Raw genomic sequence first — 7813 nt, forward strand, 5'->3', positions numbered from 1 at the left:
TACATTCCACACAGCTTATCTAATTAGCATAAACTAGATACATCAGTCAACCAATCAGGAATCTCTACACCTAATGGCTCGGTTTTGTTACTTCTCAAACCACTCCCTCTGACATTTTGCCAGGCACCATCCAGACTTGTTTACGAACTTTAACATTCCCCTGGCAAAATGCCAGGTGTTATTTTGACTTGTTTACAGACTCTAACAACTTTCTGGGGAAATCCACGTTCTCTGCCCAAAAATCCACCCCCACTGGGCTTCCGTCTCCCAAAAAATACTGTCTGAATCCCGTGAGAACTCAAGGGGAACTCAGGCAGCAGGATACGCCCTATTCCCAGCAGGAATAACCTTAAACCTTAAACCTGGAACCTAAACCGGGAACACCCTAAACCCGGATCCGCCCTGGTACTTGAGCAAGGTCACCTACATGCAATGTCACTGCAAAATGTCCTATTTCCACGAGTCCTTCCACTAAGCAACATGGGGTACACTGGCAAGGAAATTGTCATACCTACTTGGCTAATGGCTCCCAGCAGTTCATAACACCATGTGTGCTCTTCCACTCAAGCTGAAGGCCATTTTATTCTTTTTCTACACAAATAAGGCACCACTCTGACCTCAGGTCCACTCCCAGGTCTCTGTTGCAGAGCAACAGAAGCAGAAGTCACCTAACAGACGTCTAGGCGGCCACCTCCCTGTGGTCTGGGCCCTGCTGCCAGTCTCCAGAGCAAAGGTACAGAGCACCCAGCCAGGGAAAGCTGAAGGCCCTCGGGCAATACCTTTTGCCTTTGGGAAACATTCATGCCCAGAAAGTCAACCTATTTTGATGGTTTCTGACAAGAAATGAAAACCATCTGCACTTCCTACACTTCTGCACCTGGGTATTTGCCAGTTCAGTGAAAGAGAAAACCAGAGTCTTAAAATGTCAGGTGTGAACAATTTTCATGAACATCCACACAGTAGGAAAGAAGCCAAGAGCTGAAGACTGATTTCAAAAGTAAAATTTCTTTTTTTAAAACATTTGATTGAAGTTTAATTCGGGGGTAAGAAATATGCATTTCAAAGTTAAAGAACAATAAAAATAAAAGAGTGTGAAAAGTCTCCTCCTCACCCCTTGCCCATCCTAAATAATTTTCAACTTCAGAAGTAAACTGTACTCATAGATGTTTGTGATTTTCTTTACACAAGCTATTTGTATAAATTCTTGCTATCATCTGTTGCATCATTGAAGGAGGGAAGGTGTGTGAGGAGGAGGATGTGAGGAACTCTGCAAAAGTGGCTGGAGAATCCTGTATTTGCATATTTAAAACTTTTTTTCTAATAATCTTGCTTCTCATATATTAGTTTGGCTAGTTATATATTTCTTGGCTCATACTTTTATTTCTATTTTTAATGCTGTGTCTAATTTTTAATTTTGTTCTTTGAAAGCCCAATGCTTGGCTTCTGTTCACAAACTTCTTGGATAATGGTTTTAATTGCTATTTTTACTCTGCTGATTCTTTCAGGGAATCCAATTATGAATGTATTGGATTTCTTTACCTGCCCTTTACTTCAGTCATTTTTCCATGGCTGATTTTTATATCTTTGCCTCCTCTAGGGAATGAAAAGGTGGTAAAGAAGTAAAAACGGACGTTTATCTTTCTTTCTTATTATCAAACGTTTTAATCTAGTCTCCCTGGAGTGTATTGGAACCTCCATTTCTGATGTGATCTTTTTTCTTTTTCTTGATTTTTTTAAAAACTAAACTCAAAACTTTTACTTCATCTCATCTCATTTTCGTTCATTTCTGTTTTAGTTTGATTTCTGGCTGAAGTCGTTGACATGCTTGGTTTTCATATCTACAAAAGCTTGTTTATGAATATTTCATTCAATTTAGAGAGTCGTGTTAAACTTCTACTTTTTCGTCTTGGGAGGAATTTCCGTCAGCTGAATCATTCTGTCTTTTTGTATGAATAGCAGCTTTGTCCAGATAACTCTAGAAAGAAGTACTGGCAGAGTCCGGGGGAAACTGATCGGCAGGTGGTGGGTATGGAAAAGACCAACCCCAGAAGCTCAGAGGCGTTGTTCTTCCAAGTCGGAAGCAGATTCACGATCCAGGAGCTGGCTCAGTCTGTATCATCGTATTTCTGTGTCGACAGAGGACCGAACCCCGCGCCCCGGGCACGCCAGGCGAGCGCGTTGCCGCCTGAGCCACAGGGCCAGCCCCGGAGAGCCCCGATTCGACTCCCGCCTAGTTTATCCGCCCCCCCCCCCCCCGCCCAAAAGGGACTGTTCCTCGTTCAAAGGAATAGCTTCCCCACGGAGAGCCATCTCAGCTGTCCGTTAAAAATGAAAAGGTCTTCAGAAAAGGGACTTCTAGGGAGGGATTCTCCTTACATCATATCTCTTGAAAACTTGGGAAAGGAGGTTGGATTCAGGACTCATTTGGGAAAGAAAAGGATGCCACGCCACAAGTTGTAGAGCTCCAGGAGGACAGAGTACAGGTGCCGCGGGGATCAGCGGGCTGAAGAAGGGCGGGGTACACGTAGGTGAGGTGATCCTTGGGGGAGACGAACCCGAGGATGATTACGGGGCTGCTCCGGAAGAGCCAGGCAAAACTTGGCCCGTACGGGGATCGAACCCGCGACCTTGGCGTTATTAGCACCACGCTCTAACCAACTGAGCTAACCGGCCACTGGTGACCGGCTACCTCAGGTTACACAGAGCAAAGTCACCGCAGGCGGAACACCGGGCTGCTCGTCTTTAACAGACAAAATCTCGCTTCTCGGGGTTCTGCTCCTCGGGGACGTGCCCCTCCCGCGTCCTGCTCCTCGGAACTCCTGTTCCTTGGGGGCCGGGCTCCTCCCGCGTCCTGCTCCTTGGGGGCCGCGCTCCTCCCGGGTCCTGTTCCTTGGGGGCCCCGCTCCTCCCGCGTCCTGCTCCTTCCAGGTCCAGCTCCCGGTGCTGCGCAGGGAGGCGAGTCCGGGCGAAGGCGGAGGCCCGGATTCGCGGAACCGAGCGCGGGATTCGCGGCTCTGCCCCGCGGCTCCTCCGGACCGACGCTCCCCAAGGAGGCGCCCTTCTGTTTGCGGTGGGACCGCGGGTCTTGCCCTGCAGAAGGATGGGGTGGAGACTGGTGGACCGCCTTCTTAGTTTTTGTTTGCTTCTCCTTAAAGCACCTTTGTCTTCCACGACCCTTTCCCCATCGGTCGGTAGCTGGAAGAAGTTCAAGAAGGAAGTCTGAGATCAGGGTGTTCTTTTCGTGTCACCGACCTCGATCCGAGTTAGGCAGCTGCTAAAACCGTAAGGCAAAATTGGCACTAGACAAACAGAAGGCCCCTTTACAGTAAGTGCCATCTGACATCTTGGAGAATTCGCTTCTGTATCCGTAAAACTTGAGAAAGATTTGAGTTGACCTTTCGGCGGGAAGAAAAAGGGAGCCCCGAGCCAGCCAGGAGTCGAACCTAGAATCTTCTGATCCGTAGTCAGACGCGTTATCCATTGCGCCACTGGCCCGAGCTTGCGAGGCCCTCTCACATGATAGCTGATAAAACACCATTTCCACGTCATTCGTGCGGGCACCCTGATAATCTCACCACAGAGTTTGGATCCTGGTGAGTCTATTCAGATATGATCGATATCCGTATTACACCTTTGTTTTAAATTCCCAAAAGAATGAATTTAACCTTTAGCGCATCACATTTGAATAGAAGGAATTGTCTTTTTTTCCTGTGTGCGCTTGTTTCTCTTGATGTACTTGTGACCTCATCACTAAATTTTTATCTGTTAATTTGCCACAATTCCACTTTTCCTATATTTATTCTCATATATACTTATAATGAGTACCAGTGACGTGTGCTTGGATTACTAATGAGTACTCAGTATTATTTCTCATTAAATGTTATAAAATAAGGTACGTGGAATACATTTAGTTATAAGAATTACATCTTTTTATTGCTAATAAAGGAATAACTCATTACAGGAGAGATGCAGGGCAAAATTGTATGTTACATCTTGCAGCAGATAAAAGCACGCAAAATAATCTGCAAGCAAAAGGAGGCAAAGTTCAATAGGAAACACGCACTCTAGAAATCGTATTTTGCATCAAATGTTAGAAACTGATTTATTAACCAAAAAACCTAAAACAGATGTTATCTTTAGATGAATTGCTCCTTTATTTTAGTTTTCAAAATTAACAAAATAGACACTTCAAAATATATAACTGCTTTTAAGAAAATGGTTCTGAGACAGAGAATAGTAACATCCTTAACAACACAAACCTAGAAGCCAGAATGCAAAGCTCCTTATCCTTGGCTACCTTTTGCCCAAATGGCCATGGCCAAATCAGGGAGGGAGTCTTCTTTGTTCTTGGAAGTCCTCTGCAGAACTTACAATTCCATTGTTTCAAGACTGGCTAAATGCTAGGCTTCAGCACTGCTCCAATCAGGATGACATGGAATAAAGCTTTCATTTTCAATTTTGGAACCGCAGAGAAAGCACAAAGACTTTGTCTTTAAGAAATTGGGCTTTTTTTCCTCGGCCTGTGGTGCACTCGAGGAGGTGATAGGGGAGCGGCCTCCGGGCACCTCTTCAGCCCCCTTGTGGCCTGCCCTGTAGGGGTGCGTGCCCCGCAATCCTGTAGGAATAGGAGACACTGACAGAGCCTTGCTTTCAGGTAGCTGTTACCACAATAACCTTGATGGACAGCAATGATGACACTGAAGATGTTTCATTGTTTGATGCAGAAGAAGAGACAACTAATAGACCAAGAAAATCCAAAATCCGACATCCAGTGGCATCATTTTTCCATTTGTTCTTCCGAGTCAGTGCCATTATAGTCTATCTTCTCTGAGAATTGCTCAGCAGCAGCTTTATTGTCTGTATGGTGACAATTATCTTGTTGTTGTCATGTGACTTTTGGGCAGTGAAGAATGTCGCAGGTAGACTGATGGTAGGCCTTGGTGGTGGAATCATATTGATGAGGATGGAAAGAGCCATTGGGTGTTTGAGTCCAGGAAGGCATCTCCTCAGGAGAATAAAACTGTTTCAGAAGCTGAATCAAGAATCTTTTGGTTAGGACTAATTGCCTGTCCAGTGCTGTGGGTGATATTTGCCTTTAGTGCTCTCTTCTCCTTCAGAGTAAAATGGTTGGCATGGTTATCATGGGTGTGGTGCTACAGGGTGCCAACTTGTAGGGTTACATTAGGTGCAAGTGGGCAGCCGGAAGAATTTAACCAGCATGGCTACCTGCATCTTGGAAAGCAGTATTTAAAACGAAACACCGGAAATGAACAGACTTCTTGGATAGAGAGAAAATTATGTTTTCTTTGATATTGGGAAATGGCCGAAGAGATACTTGATTATGAACTGTTTGGAGCTCAGTCCAGTTGCAAAGAGGAGTACTGGGTTTTGTTGTTGTTGTTTTGTTTTCACTTACAAAGTTACCATGAAAACTGTTTTCTTCGTTTAAACAAAGTTTTTATTTTCTTTTTCTAGTAGTTGAGGCTGGGAAGTATGATATCATTAAGAACATTGTCAGAATTTATTTTATGGTATACATATATATGCATATAGTAATGTATCCGTATATCCCAAATTAATGTGTTAGTTTACATATGTTACAGAGATATTTGTCTCAAAGGTATGTGTGTTTACATACTATTTCTGTAGGTTATTTTCAGAAATAAGTTGATTCCATGATTAAGAGTAAACACTTGGCTTGTGTATGAGTTAAAATGTTAGAAAAAATTGTAAATTTTAAATATATACTTCATGTTGAAATTGCTTACCTTAGACATGCACAAGGGAAAAACAAATTCAGGCTGGTGGTGTTACCTAGTGTCTAAAATTTTCTTTTATTTTTATACTTGAGGCCTAAATAATAAATGGAATCTTTATAGTTTATGTTTAAGGGACACCCAGGGATTGCTGCTGTTCTATTTATTTCATGGAAAGGACAGTCAGATTTTATTTTGGAACTTCCTGGAAACTCTGAAATGGTCTCCGGACAAAAAAAAAATCTTTTAGCACTAAATGAATATTATTCTTATGTCATAGTAAGAATAATCATTTAAATACTTGGCATAATAAATGCCTAAAGACATTTTATGAATCTATTTTTTCTTGCTATAATGGGGATATTGTAAATCATACAGTTGTATTAAAAATATTTCTTAAACAAGGCAATATACTTAACTGTAAACTAAACCAATCTAAAAAATTATCGTAGACAGCTGTAAATTCTGTTGTAGGTACTAGAAACTTTGTTGGAGTCTTTTACTCAGCAGATTATGTTGTGAATGTATTTGTACATTGTTAAAATATTTTTAAAGATGTTTTAGTTGAATAAATGTGTATTGGAGTGATAGCTTGGAAGGTGCACAACTTTATATTTGTATAAAACTATTGTTTACAAAGCAAAAAAAAAAAAGAAATTGGGATTTTTTTCTTGGTGGGGGGTTGAACTCAAGGCCTTGTTCATGCAAGGTAAGCACTCTACCCACTGAGCTATATCCCCAGCTCAAAACGTTTACATTTCTTGATGAAGTAAAAAATGTTGGAAAAGCCGTTGTCTGGGCTAGGTTTCCAATCCAAGGGCCTGGGTGAGTCCGAGCTGATTGCCACACTATGGAACTTCCTGTAGAGTTCTCCAGTCCACACCAGAAGGGAAGGGTGACTCTTTGGGTACCCTCAAGCCTAATAATTTTTGTTTTTTCTTTTAGTATTCTTCATCCATGGCACACTTCCTTCCTTCATACTTTCTATTTGTTAAAATTAATAGAAGTTCCATGACTCACAAAGAGAGTCCAGATTCCTTCCCAAATGCCAGACAGGGTGTTTTCAGGCTCCCAGGGGATTTGATTTCAAAAGCCTTCAATAATTTGCTGTGACTTTGGCTTCATCTCTCTTCCTGAGTCCTGGAGACCACTCAGAACTCCCACCAGGGGCACAGCTTGCAGGTGGTGGGGCAGAGTGTTATGGGTGGGTTTTGTCCAATTGACTGTCAGAGGAGGGTGGCAGGGGGGTGATGCTTGATAATCTATGTGTCTAGACTCTATGCTTAGTCTAGATGACATCAGACATTTTATTCTGTCATTCTGTTATTCTGGTGAAATAAAAAAAAAAAGTGGACATAAAATCTAAACCATTATATTTAACTAGGTTTTATTGATTTTGTACCTGTGAGATGGTCAATAATGTATTTCAAACAGGAAGTTGCCAAACTCATCCTTCTGGAACATAGGTTTCCAAAATTCTGATTTTTGCTTGATAACTTGAGTTTTAACATTGACTCTCATTACTGTCAGTTTGACAAGCACCCAAGCGTGAATGTTGGGCATTCTCTCAAGTAAAAATGACATCCCATCAAAGCTAGTTCAGCTCACCATGCAAATACTCAAATGATTTCCCTCAAGGCAATCAGTCTACAGAATGCAGTAGACTTGCTCCATGCATGTGATCATAGCATTACTAAGACTCTTTAAAGATGAGTAGGGCCTGTCTGGGATAATGCATATCATATGCAAGCACTATTCAAAGGTTTCTTACAAGTAGGGAATCCAAAGCATGAAGAAGCTAAGTAATTTGCTAAAGCCACAAAGCAAATAAAAAAACAAAGCCAATACAACAAATCAATGATGTCTGGCTTCAGAGTTGGGGCAGTTCGATGACACCCTATTTGCCTCTCAATCTTTCTTTAGTTTGAGTGCTGGGAAGTGAACTTGAGGCCTCCGGTATGACTAGAGAAGTATTCTATCTCCAAGCTGCATGCCCAGCCTGTCTTTCCAGTCTTCAGGACCACACTCCAAGGAGGATTTTTACAGTTTTTTCAAGT

The 7813-nt window shown here is 42.3% G+C and overlaps 2 non-coding genes and 1 pseudogene across 2 annotated transcripts; 1 reads left to right on the top strand and 2 right to left on the bottom strand.

Moving 5' to 3' along the window:
* Positions 1-2599: 2599 nt before the first annotated feature.
* On the bottom strand, positions 2600-2673 carry Trnai-aau. The gene has a single exon. It is a non-coding gene; the product is annotated as a tRNA-Ile (tRNA).
* Positions 2674-3422: 749 nt separating this feature from the next.
* On the bottom strand, positions 3423-3495 carry Trnar-acg. Its single transcript has one exon. It is a non-coding gene; the product is annotated as a tRNA-Arg (tRNA).
* Positions 3496-4655: 1160 nt separating this feature from the next.
* On the top strand, positions 4656-5310 carry LOC107149401 (annotated as a pseudogene).
* Positions 5311-7813: the final 2503 nt, after the last annotated feature.

This window comes from Marmota marmota, unplaced genomic scaffold, assembly GCF_001458135.2.
Source record: "Marmota marmota marmota unplaced genomic scaffold, marMar, whole genome shotgun sequence".
Lineage (NCBI taxonomy): Eukaryota > Metazoa > Chordata > Mammalia > Rodentia > Sciuridae > Marmota > Marmota marmota.